The sequence below is a fragment of the Fundulus heteroclitus genome, chromosome 3 (genome assembly GCF_011125445.2).
Source record: "Fundulus heteroclitus isolate FHET01 chromosome 3, MU-UCD_Fhet_4.1, whole genome shotgun sequence".
Lineage (NCBI taxonomy): Eukaryota > Metazoa > Chordata > Actinopteri > Cyprinodontiformes > Fundulidae > Fundulus > Fundulus heteroclitus.
Window position 1 is genome coordinate 15,041,867 of NC_046363.1, and position 17,018 is coordinate 15,058,884.

The 17,018-nt window shown below is 38.5% G+C and overlaps 1 long non-coding RNA gene across 1 annotated transcript; it reads right to left on the minus strand.

Moving 5' to 3' along the window:
• Nucleotides 1–343: 343 nt before the first annotated feature.
• LOC118560038 lies at nt 344–3,086 on the minus strand. Its single transcript, XR_004929023.1, has 2 exons — nt 3,051–3,086; nt 344–2,290 (listed from the first exon to the last, which is right to left on the minus strand). It is a non-coding gene; the product is annotated as an uncharacterized LOC118560038 (long non-coding RNA).
• Nucleotides 3,087–17,018: the final 13,932 nt, after the last annotated feature.

A 17,018-nucleotide genomic window follows, 5' to 3' on the forward strand; every position in this document is an offset into this window, starting at 1 on the left:
GGAGACAGTATCAAGAAATACAAAAAGCATTAAAACCACATTAATGTCTTTTATTTACTTTTGAAATAAGTTCTACTGTATATTTACTCAACATGGGGTGTAACAAAGCAGCCGGCACACAAGATTAAACTATATTAGGTTTCCAAAATGACATAAAAAGAGATTTTAACAAAGTTTATGTAAAGTCAAACAACAAATACATATTTAAAAAAAATATGTATAAATAAAATTATTTGTGTTTTTATTTATGAAAAATAGGTTTTGCAAATCCTAAACTATCGTCCTGTTCACAAAATTATCCACTTCAGGTTGCATGAGTCTATTTACATAGTTTTTTTTAATGTATTTATCTGAGGATAATCAAAGATATAGCCCATTAGTCTGGTGCTGATATAAAGCAGATGCTTTAGCATCATTTGCCACTAACAGCAAATTACAGTTTCAGTACTCTAACAGTGGTTATACATTATTCCGTGTTTGTCTTTTTCTCTATCACTGCTTTTTTTTCCCACCAAGTATCCAAAATACTGCCACATGCCACAATAAAAAAGCAGCTGACACATCCACAATGCAACCAAGTTATACCTCAAGTGTGATTTACTTCTATACATCAACATATACATATGCTGTATACATACAGGGTTTCAAGCAGTTTCTTCCTAGATTTATAGCCTATATTATTATTTCACCAGACAGAATAAGATAATCACAGCAACAGGATAGCGCCTCGTGAGATGGACTTCCCTTGGATGAATAATTTTCAAGCAAAATAATCAGAAAAAAAGAGAACAAAAACAGCAAACAAAAAAAAATCGTTGTTCTCTGTTGAAGTCTACACGGTCCTTGGGCGCACCGGTGGCACTGGAGTAAAGTGCGCAGCTCGTGTGCAGAGGCCTTCATCCTCAATGCGGCTGACCCAGGTTCGACTGTGATCCGTTGTCTTTTGCTGCATATCTTCTCCCTCTCTTAGGACCGCCCTTCCTGTCAACTTGTTTTCAATAAAAAGGGCCACTAGTGCCACAAAAAAATCCCCAAAAAATAATATGAAAAACAATATTAGTCCTAATATCTAAAATGTGAATAGTAATTGATATGTAGTCTATTCTTGTCACTGTAAGGCTTCTTGCACTTACTACTTGATAATGTTCTGTGTTCCCTTTACTTTATAAATGAAATGGCTAAGCCCTGTTGCTAATTATTTGTTCTCTCTCAGTAATCATGTCCAATACCACACAAGTAAAGTAATAAAACAGTATTTTCTGTCGTTAAGCACAGCGTAGAGAAAAGTGAATAGACATGACATCCGATTTCTTAAAGGACGAAAACCTGGCTCAAAGTTCAGCTCAATCAGTAGAGGGAAAGAGGGAGAAAAGGGCTGGTTTTCAGAACAGTGGGTCTCAAATAAAGATTTCCTCCCATTCTTTGAGATTCTTGGGTGACACGGCTGAAATGCTCTCCTCATTGACTCCAAACAAGGGTCCAGCGCTCGCGAACACTTGAGCCAGCATGCAGCAGTCTAATATGTGATGTGAAACAAGAAGGTGCCCTTTCATTCACTCCACTGTGGGCTTTTGTGAGAACAATCAACGGCTCTCCATGGCAAGAAGGTGTAAGGAGCAATTCCTGTCTCCTCTCACCCACGGGACGAGAATAAACCAGATAATTAAATGTGAGAAACAGCGCAGAAAGAAAGAAAGGGGATGGACCTTTATGCACGGCTACCTTCCTGAGGCTACCTGTTCAGGCGTGGAGCTAGCGAGCGGGGAGCTAGCCATGGTGGCATACAGAGAAAGCCCTGCAGCGAGGAAATGGTAACAGAGCAGACCGTGACAAAAACGACTGCACAGCCCCTAAATGCTTCACCTGGCAAACACAGACGGTTGTCAGGGACAGCCAAGTCAGGCATGTCCTCTTCAAGTGGCACCACGTCCATCAGAGCACGTTCTGAATGGGGCCCTCTTGCTGTTTGCATGGCCTGAGCTGCAATGATATGGCTCAGTCCCCTCAGAAACTCCATAGACCGGTTCCACCGTCAGAGCAATGGGAAGAGTGGTGTTGGGTTGCAGCTATTGTTGGGGACAGATAATGGGAGCGAGAAAAAAAGTGTTAAAAATGATTGTGTCTCTGTTGGGGCTCAGTGTGGAGATCTGTGGACTGAATCACATCATAATAAGGAAGTGAAGCGGAGCAGACCGCTTTTTTATTCTCTTTCAACAAGGCGTAACATGGCGGCCATGTTTTGGTATCCTGGTCAAACATGAAGACGAGGAAGTCATCTGCGAAGGTTAGGCTAAAAAAAAAAAAAAAAGAGCAGAAATCTTTTAAACAATTTTCCTTTTAAATAATGTATTCAATGTAAACATTCATAGATGGTTATGAAAAAACTAATAGTAATTAGTACTTACAAGTAATGCATTTCAGACTGTTTCATACTTAGTGTTTGTTTTTAAATAAGTACGGCCTTGCATCACCTTTTCTGCTGATATGTAATATTTTAGATTGCTTTTCAAGTGGGACTGAATATGTTAAATCATTATTTGTTTTGTGTGATTCCGTGTGTTTGTGAGCGCTTCTAGGTCTCACGTTTACACAAATACCCCTTCTGAGGATTACAGAGTGAAAAGCTTTCCTCACTCTATTGACTGAAAATCTAGTTGTCTCATCTCTCTAAGCAAATGTCTTTCCCCAAGCATCTGTTTGTATTAGTACTGTAATTGCTGGTGATAATAAGCCCATTGATTCAGTATCTAAGGAAATAGTCAATCAGGGCAGCCCATTCGTCTTACTTTTCCTGACAGTCTTCCCCTCTGGCTAAACAGACAGTGCCAGGGCCTGGGCTTTGTTGACTGAATTGGAAAAGCAGACTGGTTGGTTGGGAATAGGCAGCCTGACGACTCGGAGTGAGTGATGGGGCTGGTGCAAACACATCGGTGACCCAATGGCCCTTACAGGAGGCCCAGGGTGATAGATGTGTTGATTTGTTTATAGAAGGCAAAGTCCCTCCTCTGTTCTTTCCCTCTTAAACTTTATCCATTTTTGTTTCTACTCACCAATTTATTTCCCCTCTGTGCTCTTCATTCTCTCTCTCTCTCTCTCTCTCTCTCTCTCTCGCTAAAAAAAAAAACAGTACCGTGGTAATCAACATGCTGATTGACTTTGACAGCTTGTTTTAGATTACAGTATAGAGAAATGAGTACAACAGTGACACGTTTTCTGCAACATTATGTGGAGAAATTCAAATGATACATTTCTATATTAGGAATGTCACAGTGCTTTGTTTTCTTGCAAGCACACATGTTATGTTAAACTTTTACATTTTAAGCATGGTTTGGGAAAGAGACACAATGCTTCAGTGACATTACCTGTCTAGATAAAAAGTAAGCATATAAGTGAAAAACAAAAACACTGGAATAACTGCTAAAATGGCAAAATGTTTCACGACAGTAATTCCATTGAAATAAACATTGTACAACAAAAAATTTGATTTTTATAATAATGACATTTTTTACTGTCTGAGACACCTGCTTAATATCAAACAAAAACAAATGTAACCACCTGATTTCTGCCTGCCAAGCATTACTCTTGGGATCAAGCAATACAAGCCATTTTTGAGATTTTGCAATCGAAGCAGAACAAAGACTTAACACATTTGACAACTGTTCTCTACTAAACAAACTACAGTCTACTACCTAAACATACTACGGACTAATCATCCTCTTTACAAGAGGAAAGCTGTAATTAGTTTTAAAATATGTTAGCATAATCAGTTTGCCTGCTGGGCTGACAAAACTAATGTTTTTGACAAAACAAATGTTTATTGTTGTTTTTAAACACTGACCCTAAAATTATTTTTTTGACTATTCAGTTGAGTATTGCAACTATCGGTTAAAATCACAGTGGTCTAAGGAAGCCGAAAAATCGGTAATAAATTAAACACCTCAGACCATTGTGAAGGCCGCAAACATGCAGCTAAAAGTGGACTTACCTTGTCTATGTAATTAGGAAGCTAGTGACAACGTAACCCCGGGCTCACACTGAATGCGGTGCCGGTTGCGGTCACGATCCAGTTGCGGTTTGCCACAAACCCCGGCTCGCACTACTCCTAGGCCAGCTGTGATCCTGGTTGCGGAAAAGGCACTCGTGAGAACAGATGATTAAAATTATTATTATTTTTTAAATCAGCCATAGTTTTAATTTTTTAGGGCAAAACTTGTTATCCGCGCGCTTAAATATCCAATTTCATCCTCCAAAAGCCCCTTTATTTCCTCATGTTTCTGTGTTTTGTTTAAACTAGTCAAGCTAGTGGGGTGATTTTTTTTCTGATATTCACCCGAACCTTTTTAGCGCCCGACGTTTCCTGTCTAGCTTGTGAAATTTAGGAGCTTGACTCGGTAACTGCCTCAGCGTCCGGTCAAACTTCCTTCTTGCGGGGAACTTTCTGCAGCGTCGCATCGCCCTGGTAACCGGACCTGCAACCGCATGTAACTGATGTGAGAGGAAACATTGATTTTTAGTTATCTGGATTTCTCACGGCGCCGCAACCGGAACTGCACCACATTCGATGAGGACCCGGCGTAAGGCTTGTCATTTCCATCTACAAATAGTGAGAAAAAATTGTTGTTTAAATTCTTTCTCGTTGCGGTTAAAACAAATAAAATACAACCAACTTTGAGACTTGATCACCTTGATGGCTGAAATATCGCCCTAAACTTTCATTCCCTTCTGTTTGCGTCTCTACCGATGCGTATGAGGCACAAAATGTATTGTGCTGTGGTCACCTCATATGGTTTTATTGGTAATGTCAATACATACCAATTCAAACTGCATATACTGCATCTGTTGTGCTTTGGAAATATTTCACAAAATTGTAAAAGGTGAGGGGGCTGCACAGTGGCGCAGTGGGTAGCGCTGTTGCCTTGCAGCAAGAAGGGTTCAAGTCCTGCCCTGAATCTTTCTGGATGAAGTTTGCATGTTCTCCCTGTGCATGCGTGGGTTCTTTCCGGGCACTCTGGGTTCCTCCAACAGTCCAAAAACATGACTGTCAGGTTAATTGGTCTCTAAATTGTCCTTAGGTGTGAGTGTGTGCGTGAAAGGTTGTTTGTCCTGTTTGTCTCTCTGTGTTGCCCTGCGACAGACTGGCGACCTGTCCGGGGTGTACCCCGCCTCTCGCCCAGTGAATGGTGGAGATAGGCACCAGCAACCCCCGCGACCCCATGAAGGATTAAGCGGATCAGAAAATGGATGGATGGATGGGTAAAAGGTAAGGTAGGTATGTGATTTGGCTGGCTTTTGTATGAATTTGTAATGTTGGTGATATCACAAGATGATCTTCAGGATTCAAGGATTTCTCTCCATTAACAATCATCATCATCGTCATCATCAAAAGAAAAGAGAGAATAACCATTAATTAATAGCTACTAATAGAGAACGTGTCTTTTACATATGTATGTTAGCTTTGAACAAAAAGCCTCTTTGGGCAAGCTAATCTATTGAGGAAAGGCACGTGTTATTCTGTTAGTAAAAAAAAATAAAAAGAAAGGGAAAAAAAACAATAATAAAAAATGAAACTATTAACATTTAAACCAAGAGCACATTTTTGGCCTACAGTGAGCAAAGTTCCATTAGTTTCTCTCCATAAACCAGCAGCTATCTGGAAAGTGAATGAATTTTAAATACCTTCAAAGGGTTGACTGAGAGTGAAAGCGAACCATGTCCCATCTAGTTAATAATTGTCCTATTCAATGTGCTGTGTGTCTGGCTCCACCACTTCAGAAGCTGTAATACTGTCAGAAATAAATCACTGAGCGCCAGGCTTAAACTAAATGTGTTCATTGGTCGGGGTTAAAGGTCAGAGCCACCCATTACTCTATACTGCCAACAGATCATTATGGCCGTGTCAATGATGTTACAAATGAGACTTTGTGATGAATCTTTTCCCACGACTTCAGACAAACTGGAGCTTACAAATGGGAGTATGCTAAAGATGTACAATCGCAGTTGCCTTACTCAATTGGAAACTGCATTAACACCAGTGCTCACTATGGTTTAAAAGTCGGTCAAACTCTGGTTAGAACGCATCACAGTAACCACAGGAGAATTTTTGTCATTATTCACCAGAATTGTCTTTGCAAATAACTGGCAGACAAGTGCCTGCATCATCCAGGATTCTAAACTTATATGGGAAATGTAAGGGAAATTAAACAGCTTCTTTTCATATAAGTTAAAATATATCAATTCATATCCACACACACCTACACACACACACACACACACAATCACAGGAGAGGAATGAAGAGAGAATGAGATTCTTTACGGCCTGTCACAGTGTCAGAAGTGGGTTTATGGTGAGCGTGTCTTATTATGCGCAGCATCTAAAAACTGTGGTAAATTAGCAAAACATATGGCGACTTAATGATATCAATGAAGTGACCGTGAGGACTGCCTGAGAGCAGCTAATCTGTTAGATGCAGAGTGTTGTTGCTCGCTGTGTCCCACTGTTTCCTCTGACTGATAGAACAAGCCGTCACTGCGTCCATTAAGATCAATACGCCAGCCATTATGATTGTAAAAAGCACATTTACCAGCGTTGTCAGGCTCATTATTGCAAGCAGATGGCAGCCCTTGCACTTACAATTCTAGACAAGGAAAGCAGTGACAAGACTTCAAATTAGAATCTATAATGCTTATCTATGGCCTGCTGCATGAGTGGACTCACAAAAAATGCTTTAGACACGGAAAGATAATGAGTATTGGGCTCAACCCCTATGGATACAGATACTGCGTGCTTTGTCGTGCAAACGTTGCTACTTGCTCTGGCCCTTGGCATGAATTCCAAAACATTGGTGAGCAAAACTCAAAACAAGATTCTTCTACACTGGAAGTTATTAATGTGGCTCAGCGCCATCAGGCTCAGCACTTCATCGTCATAGTGTTACCACAGTTCATGCAAACTACATGAGTTTTGAATTGTGAAAAAAAAACATATATTATCAAGTATTTCTTGTACTATTATTTACCTTTTACTTCAAAAGTTAAAGATATTCCAGAAAACATGTATAACAATGTATTTTGCACAGCGTGGATCACTTGTCTTCCTCCCATCCCCAGGGGTGAACTGCATCCCTCCCAATCAAATGACTGAGCAATAATTCTATGATGGAAACAGTTGGATGTAAAAAAAAATACAAGAGTTAGTTACAAGACTAAAGCCATGGATAAACAATCTCCTTAATCTTTAGCAAAATTCCAATGTTCTGATGAATCTGAATCTATTTTGCTAGAATAGGGCATGAATAAGCTATGAAGCCAAAAAACAATGGCAAATCCTGGTCATCTGATAGATTGTCTTGTGCTGTGATAGACAGATCCCCCATTCAACCCAGTACAGTGGGAGGGAAATAAATGGAGTCCGGCAAAAATAACATCACTCTTGGACAATGTCTTCCATACCACGCATTAAGCTATTGCAGAACCAGAGACCTCCTTCTGTGACAGACTGCTGCATCCTAGGTGTAGAAAGTAACATTATCTCAGATCTTTCCTCCCAGCTGCTATTAGACTTTATAACCCTCACTCCTTCCAATAAACGCAAGAAGCTTTTACTTCACATCTATCTATCTATCTATGTATCTATCTATCTATCTATCTATCTATCTATCTATCTATCTATCTATCTATCTATCTATCTATCTATCTATCTATCTATCTATCTATCTATCTATCTGCCCATTTGTTTATTATCCACAAATACAAATGTATGTTTTGTACTTTTTAAAGCACCCTACACCTACACAGTTGCATGGTTCTTTTAATCTGTTTTAATTACTGTATGGTATTTTCTTTCAGGTGTTGTAAATATATCCTTACTGAACATTGTCTTATTCTTATTTTTTTTCCTCCATTGTTTACCTTTGAAAGTTAAACGGTATGCAGATCCGCACACACTGTGCCGCTGGTACGCCTGAATTTTCTCCACTGTTGGACAATTAAGGATATTTTTATCCTGATTTATTCTACATCCACTTGCATGCATTTTTTTAACTAGAAGCATGCAATGATTTAACAGTAGATATGAGGGAAATGCAACCTGGGGAAATCACCTTCTGAAAACTCAGAAATAAGACCTTCTCTCATGGACAACAAAAATAATGTGTTTTTCAAATTACATAAGTAAAACTCACTTAGTCATCCTGATAGAATATATGTGTTATTTAACATCTTCTAAGGACCATTTCCATCATTATAAGTGGAATAGCCTACAAAACAATTACATTTACTCAGGAACAAAATATTAAGGCGCCTGGACAGGATTTACTCCTTTAAAAACAATCTGTTCAACGCTCGAGTAAACTTTCATTCAGCCTCAGTTGCTCATCTCATCTTCCTTTTAAGAAAGAATAAGTCGCGCTCTGCTCTTGTTCATGCTCTCCTCTATCTGGCTCCCCCTAGACACTCCAAATAAATGGCTAAAAAGAGATCTACTTAAAGCTGTCAGAGTGTCAGAGCCAACAGCCGGGCCATTCCGCACGACCTATTCCCTGACCCTCTCTTTTCAGGGGTCACTTGTAGGCTGCCTCTGGTGGGAGTGCTGGGTAGTCATGCACTGAATGACAATGTATAAACATATGAATCACCCTTGCTCTCTGTTGCTCTCTTTAACAGTTGTTGAAGAGGGACTTTGCAAGACTTCTGTATTTGTTTTCATTTATGGAGATCAGGAGCTTTAGTGTGATAATTAAATGTAAAATGTTAACCGGTTACAAGAGGTTGCATAAAATGGATTTACTTGATAAGATTCTTGAAAGAGCATCAGAAAAAAACAAAGAAGTAACAATACTGCAAGACAAATTATTGATGTTCTACTAAACTGACTGTATTGTTAAAGTGTACATATTATGTTTGATTTGTCGGCTGATTATGTCCATCACTCAGACAGACACATAAAATCCATGATTGGCAGCAATATTTGCTCATGATTACGGACGTCATCCCGCTTGAGATTTTGGAACTTCACCCAGTTAATATCACGCAAATACTAGGATATTCCATTACTTTCTGGTAGTCATGATGGTGAAGTCATAAGGGCTTGGCCCCAAAGCAAAGTTTTAACATTAATGCCTTTCTTCTCATTAATATTAAAAGGGAGCCTTTAGTAAGGGTATGATTTGGGGCAGCCCTTTATGATGGAGAATGGATATGCATTTTTAACTGCTGGTACATAGAAACATACTGGTAAACTAAACCAGCAATGACTGAAAGCTCCAGAGATAGATGCTGAAGTGTAATAAAGTCAGTTGTGTCATACAATGTACCCTTGTGGATACATCATCATTTTTTTTTTTTTTTTTACAATTCCAGCTATGGGATTTTCAGAATTGTCTGGAATACACTTGCCAATATGGAGTTAAATCTAAAGATTTTTTGGTCGGATTTCAGCTTTGATTTTACTTTAGCACAGTTAGTTTGATTGTTCTTTTTTTGCTATTCAATGATCAGACACCTGAGCAAACCATCAGGGAAAAAGACCATTGGCAGAGATCATCTGTGAAGAGGGAGAAAAAGTGTAAACTAAGATGGAAAAGTGAAAAAAAATAGAGAGGGAAGAAACGCTAAAGGAAAATTCAAGGAAGGGAGAAGATGCAGGTTAGCCACTAGTGAGGGGGCCTGAATTTGACAGATGCTTTCAGTGATGACCATCTGCCCTGAACAGCAGAGGTGCTGAACTGCAGGTTTTAAAGCTGCTCCTTCCAACAGCTCCAAATGAAGCAAAGGAGGGGACCTCTGGACAAAAGGTTATGCTGCGAGAGGAGAGAGGGCCACGCCACCGCTGTACAACTTTAATTTATGATGGATGAGATTGGAGGAAAGGTCAGGTGGTGATAAATATGAGTGCGTTTGTCCCAGGAGGTCATCAATTATGCCGCAGATTCTAACTTTCGATCTTCAGGGCGAAATGGATCTCTTCTTTGCAAGAAAACTATCTCACAGAAAATTGGAATGTATTAATCAAATTGGTGAAAAAGGGGCAAGGAGTGTGGATGAGAGTCATATCCGTGTTATGTATCCTAGTAGAGCCTGAGGTTTGAGGCCTCACTTTTTCTGTGATAGTTATGCAGACAGGATATGTCTTGAGGAAAAAAACAGGTACTCATTAGATTACACAACATTTGTGGATTGTTTTTGGTATTCCCTGCATCCTAGTACAATGGCTGTTCATTATCATACGTAATCTGTGAGCTAACAAATGCAATAAGAAAAGACAAAAAATAATAATCTGAAATGAATGTAAAAGTGTTACTACAATGTGCAACTGTATTACAGATGCATCAGAATTTTTTGGCCATTGTATTATCTTGTTTTTTGCAAAACTATGACCTACCATTACTAATTAAGAATGAGATTTATCTTCATCTATAAAATAAAATAACATATTTTTTTTATTCCTTTCCTGCCTTGACTTATCATTAACTATATATATATATTGTAGGAAAAGAAGAGACGTCGCATCGTGTGTTGGAAGGAGCAGTTGCTGTAAAATATGATTGTACTAATTTAAAACAAAGAAAATAATTAGTGAGGGTTTTAGTGTGATTTGGATGGCTAGCAAAAATAGAACAGCAATCTCATCCTCATGTATTCACATAAATTGTAGGTCCTTACCTTCACTCTAAAAATATCCAAAAAGTTATATTTTTTTTATATTTAGGCCAAGAAAAAAACAAAGATGATAATTACACAATTGGAAGTAGTTCAATACATTTGCAATACTATTGGATAAAAATGACATTTTCCCTGTTTCTATGTTAATCCCAAAGTTTTATAGCTACAATTTCTTGAAACCTTTAAGAGAAAAAGGTTGAATTCCATCTTAAAGTAATGAAAGAGAATAGTCTTTAAAAGCATCAAAAGGAACAACAATAAGATCACAGTGGCTGACCTTTGACCAAGGCCATCGCCCTTTTATCATTCCAGTCCTCCCCCTTTTTTCCTGGTGGCAAAAAAACTGCTGCTCTGGGAAAAGTTATTAGCCTCCCTCTATTGTTTCACAAACACAGGCTGGTAATGTAAAAAAGATTGCAATGATTATGGGGCAAAGTGAAGTAAAAGGACACAAAACCGAAAGAAAGGGAAAAAAAAGGATATAGGTTGATGGGACTGGAGTAAAAAGTCCAGATTCTTTCTTCCTGGGGGTGTATATCAAGGCAGAGCTGAAGGAGTAATGGTCTTTTTATTCAGCTGACACGAAGCCAGGATGTCAAGCTCCCTTCCAATCGATGGGTCTCCATTGTCTCCTTGCTTGCCCACGTAAACCAAAGAACCCTGACTTGAATTATCTGCTACAGCCCCAAACAGCTGTTTTCAACACAGTTGAAAGATAAAGCAATATATTAGCGGGGCCTGTGTAGCTGTGCTGACCCCAATGAAATAGAATTACCCCACTGCTTCTTCTTTCAGCACCCAAGTAGCATTATGGGTTTCTAATTGCTCTCTCTTTTTGTTCCAATGATCGCATGATTCATTCTTTGGTTTTCAATGACTGACAATGGATCTAAACACACACGCGATATTCTGTTACAGTGATACCAACTGTCAAATATGAGAATAAATACACAAAACATTTTGTGTAAGTGGAATTAAGCATTAATAGTGTTCCGGCATGTTTTTGCATATAATATTTTTAAACATTTAATGAGCATTTTGGACTGATGCATTTAAATTACAACATTCACAAAAGGTCGGAACACCAGTTTATGTGGTGGTTTAGTGGATGGGGGGTTGGGTGGACACACAGCAGTTGCATTCCCTGTTTCTGAAGCAACATAGAGTGATTCACTTTTAATTGCTTATCTCACCTCCCCACCTGCCAAAGTCTTTGTTTGCTGGAGGACATCTTGGTTGCTGGAATACCGCAAGAAAACTAACAAAAAACAGCAGTTAAAACTCCAGGTCAACGTTCATATTTATTGTGTGCCTTCCTTTGACAATAAATGTCAGCTAGGAAAACCTGAGAGACAAGTGTAGAATAAAAGGTGGAAATAATAAAATAGAACAAACTAACAAAAACATATCTTATGGTTTTTCATGTGTTTGAGCAAGGACATTGGGCTGGGCCAATAAAATCATCATCACCCCTCCCCCGCATCCAATCAGCAAAAGAGAGTAGAAGTGCTGCATTAAGGGGCTCCATTCTTGCCTCCAATGTCCCAGGGTATGGTGTAGAGGTCTTCAAAATGTGCCTTGTTGTATTGATCTGTATGATCTTTCTAAAAAAGAAAACAGCCAGACTAGCACTCACACAACAACAGAGCTGAGTAAGGGCTATTGCTCTATTGCTCTTCCACAAAGCTAATCAATTGTCTCTGTATGAAGTGGCATGTCTTCCTTCTCACAGTAATCAGTGTTTTCTTACGTCTTTTTTTTTTTTTTACTTTAGGGAGATACCCACATGCAGAAGGATGAATGGGCAGTTTACTTTTACATAAAAACATTTTTGCAAATTAGTTTTGACAATTCCCCAGTATGTGTAAAGAAATATAGATTCCAAAACTTGTCTCCAGGACTATTTATACCCATTTCCTTTTTTGCAACCACTTTAAAGTACTTTATGGTCATGTGCTAATTCTGTGTCTATCACACATACAATTCCAATAAAGTGGAAGGACATTGACACATAGCTTTCAAATTGTTTTCTAGACAAAGTGCATCCCCCACCCCTTTTACTCTGATACCCCTAAATAACATAAATTACAATTATGTACCTTCATAAATTACCTAGTTAAGCCCACCAATATGCCCACCTGCCAAAAAAGGCTTCTTAGTTAACATTAGAGAAAAATATAATGAAGAACACCTGGAATGTCATGGTTAAAGTTGGTAAAATTGAAAGTTGGGTTAGAATGCAAAAAAAAAAAAAAAAAAAAATCACACTTTGAACATATCATTAAGGATTTTTCAATGAATAATCCAGAAAACTCAAGGAGGTTGAAACAATTGCAAACCAATGGCCACATAGCTGTCCACCTAAACTGACAGAGCAATCAAGCAGAATTATTTATCAGAGAAGAAGCCAGACATCCTGAGTCATGAACGGCAGTTGAGTCACAGTCGCAAATGCAGATGTAACTGGTAACTCTGCTAATTGAGTTCTTTGATATTAAAAGTAGAAACATGTACAACTGTTGAGGCACAAGGAGAACTAGGATACATCATGGAAGAACAGAGAATGAGGTAGTATACTGGAAGAGTTGAGCGAAGAAATGTAAGCATCAGCAAGCAGATATACTGAGGGACTAGTGGAGAATGACACTGAATGGAGGTAAGTTAATCAGGAGACGATGTAAAACAGCAGGGGCAAAAAGAGTACAGGGAGGCTGAGGAAGGGGCTAATTAACATAAATGGAGCTGAACAGAGACACAAATAAATGATCAAATGTGCACAGTTGGTAGACTGTCGGTAGACATGTAGCTGTATTTGCCGTGAAAGGGTCTACTACTGCCACCTTCTAAAGACTAAAACTAAATGGAATCACACATATTATTTGTTAAAGAAATTAAATAAGTTATTAAAAACCCTCTATGTTTTCCCCCTCTTAATTATGTACAACTTTTGCATATCCGGTCTATCTCAATCGTTTTTACACAAATACTTAATAAGTGGCTGTAATATGGCACAATGTGAGAAAGGTGTGTGGATACTACATTATGTATTGTGCTTATGTATACCAGGCTGTTGTTTAAAATGCCTGCTCTTGTTTCACGTCAATTTAAAATAAATATGATTATTCTGAAATTTAAAAAAATACAAAATCCAAACATGTAACTGAGTATTTACATGCTTTTTGTTAAAGTGGCCATGACAAAAAATTTCCTTTTTCTCAGATTTTGGGGGTATAATATGATCTGTTTGTGCACTGATGAGGCTGTGTGAATGTCAAAAGTGAATATCAAAGGACCTGCTCAGGGGCGGTGAACTTTGTTGCTTTGCTCAAAAACGGTCGCATAAGAAAATCAGGTTATCATTCTACCTAGGTTGTCTTTTTATGTAATTCATATTCTCCAGTCAGAACACCACTACAAACAAACAGCCGAATGCACAAAGTTTCCACCCACTCCCAAAAGACGAGAGAAACACAGAAGAGTTTTATGAGGACTTTACTGAAGACTGTTTCCTCTGGGGGGATTCAAGTTGTTGTTTTGGAACAAACGGTCACAAAATATACTTTTATACCAACACGGAAGGTGCCATTAATTTCTAAAGAAAGGTGCATTTCTACTGTATTTTTCAGGCTATAAGACGCACTTAAAATTCTTAAATTTTTTCAAAAATTAATAGTGCGCCTAATAATCTGGTGCCCCCTATCTGTGATTACTGTTCTTGCTGGTCTTACTGCCGGATTTTAAGTGGTAAAATGCAATCAAAAACTGTCAAAATGTATAAGTATGACTTTGGTTAACAACGAAGCCGCTCCCCTCAATGGAAATTTGGAGCATTACGGTACACTGTGTCACTAACCCCATAACAAGACTGCTGAGCAATCTACAAGACTGCCTGACTGTAATTTCCAAACTAGAAGAGCATTCATGTAAGGCAGTCCATGCCCGGAGTATGTGCTAACAACAATAAACAAAGCAACTTTAGTCAATAGTTCGCCTTATGGTCCAAAAAATATGGTAACTGAAAAATCTGGTAGCCTAACTGCAATGTTCCTGTGTCATGGCTTTGCTGGGAGGGAGTTTACTGCTGCTGTACCACAGTAAAGAGCTGTCTCCCAGCTACAAATTCCTGTGTTGCAGCAGAGCTGCCGCAGTGAGCTCTCCACTGCACCACAGTCTATGTGGCTATTTATTTCAGTCCCACTGTGTTGAATCACGCCGCCAGGTTAAAGCCTTTGAACAGCTTGGCCTCACCTGTCCAACATCCTGCAACACAAACACTTCCACTAACCATAAAACCACATTAATGGATTTGTAATGGAGTGTTGGGCCAAGAAGAGAAGCGTGCATGGAGGGTTAATGTGCTGCGGGAGGGCCACGTTTGACTGGTTTTCCAAATATGGTTGTAGCCAATCAGAGTGAAGTCAACTAAGTAGAGCTGCATATCAATACCGCTTCCAACCCTTTTACTGAGGCGGGACATTTGGCCTGACGAAACAATCTAATTTTTTTTTTCTTTTAAGAAATTCTTTGGAGAATTTCCATATGCAGCAATATCATCTACATGGAATGGTTTATGCAGCGATGTCATGGCACCTTTATTACAATGGAGCTGAGAAGGATTTGTAAATAAACACCAAATTTTCTGCAAACAGTGCCTGAGCAATCAAATTAGCTAATATTTTGAACTATGATAATGAATGTCATTAACACCCCCACCCCACATGATCATTTTCAACAGCTTCTTTAGAAAGCTGTGTGTGTGTGTGTGTGTGTGTGTGTGTGTGTGTGTGTGTGTGTGTGTGTTTTACAAAAAAAAACAAAGCTCCAACAGTGTGCAAGAAGATGTGGATTTATTTGAGTTATGTATAATTTTCTTCCAACAAAAATGATCATGAAAGCAACTTGTGTCCACAAATGTCGGATTCTCACTTCATGAATCCGATAAAGAAAATACAAGCAGCACACACAGATGAGGAGGCTTTGGGAAGATTTGGTGACCTTCAACCTTTTTACACAGTTTTTCATTTTTTAGTTCAACACATTTTAGATACTACCACGGCTTTGGTCACTGTGTTATCCAACAAGTTTATTTCAAGAGAAAAAAAAAAACAGTGATCGACAATGATAAAAGAACAAGACTGGTTTTCCAGTCTGCCTTGGAATTTTAAGCACATGGGTTCACAGTGTCATCCTTGTACCTGGACTGAGCAGTGTGAGCAAAAGGAAAAGGAATGGAAAAAAAATTGAGCTCACAGCCTGCGTTTTGTGAAAGCTAATATGTGACCTACTGATGAAAAGTTCTTCCTTCGGAATTAAGTTGAATGTCCAGCGTTATCTCTCTGTTGGAATTTCTCTTATCACCCGGAGGGAAGCGAGTGACAGATTGATGCAAGTTCTTACCTGAGCCTCCCCACGCACCCTCTATACGTATCCTGCAATGGACAGATATTGTTAGTGCACCTCGCTATTTTATACTTAGACCTCTCAAAAGCTGTTGAGAGACGAGGGTAAGAGAGATAGTCCTGGGCATCTGTGTGCTTGGGTGGGAGGGGGATTTGATTTCAAGAGATGTGGAGCTTTTGTCTGCACACCAAAAAATAATACTGTTTCACATGAAACAGCATTATTAAAGGATTCAATGCAACACATTTTATGTTTAATTAGGGTTCATGACTGTTGTTGTTTTGGTCTTTTAGTTAAGTTTGCTTGGTTCATGTTTGATCTTAGCTCCCTGCTTTTATGTAGTCTGGGCTGTGTATCATCCAGACTTTAACACTGAATGCATAATCCTTAAAAACAAACATATATATGAAAACGTGTCACCACCAGGAGAAAAACAAAAAACAAAACATCAAGCCATTATTATTTATGTATTTACAAAACAAAGTGGTCATTCAGAATGTCAAATGTAATATTAGACTGAAAAAAGGAAACCAGTTGAGTCATGAGCAAGAAACCGAGGGAAAGTAACAAATTGCTATTAGTCTCTTTACTTAAAGAGACTACAAAAAGTAAGACTGTCACAAATGACTTGTATTTATTAGTTGTTTGTGGTATATAGGATTTTGCCTGGTGTATCTTTGTGTATCTACACAAAGACAAATACTTAATAGTGGTAATTTAATAATGGTAACATTATCAAGACATTTAAATGTGATTATAATGTGACAACATGCAATTAAATTGGTCAACTGCAAACTCTAGCTGGGGGGGTAGAAACCAGACAAATTATCCAAATTCATACTGTGAATTCAGCAGCTGTAAAAAATAGTTTTCTATTTTTTCGGCTCAGAATTATGCGACAAAATTAGAAAATCTTGTGTGATAGAACATTTTAGTATTTAAGAACTTTGAAAAACATT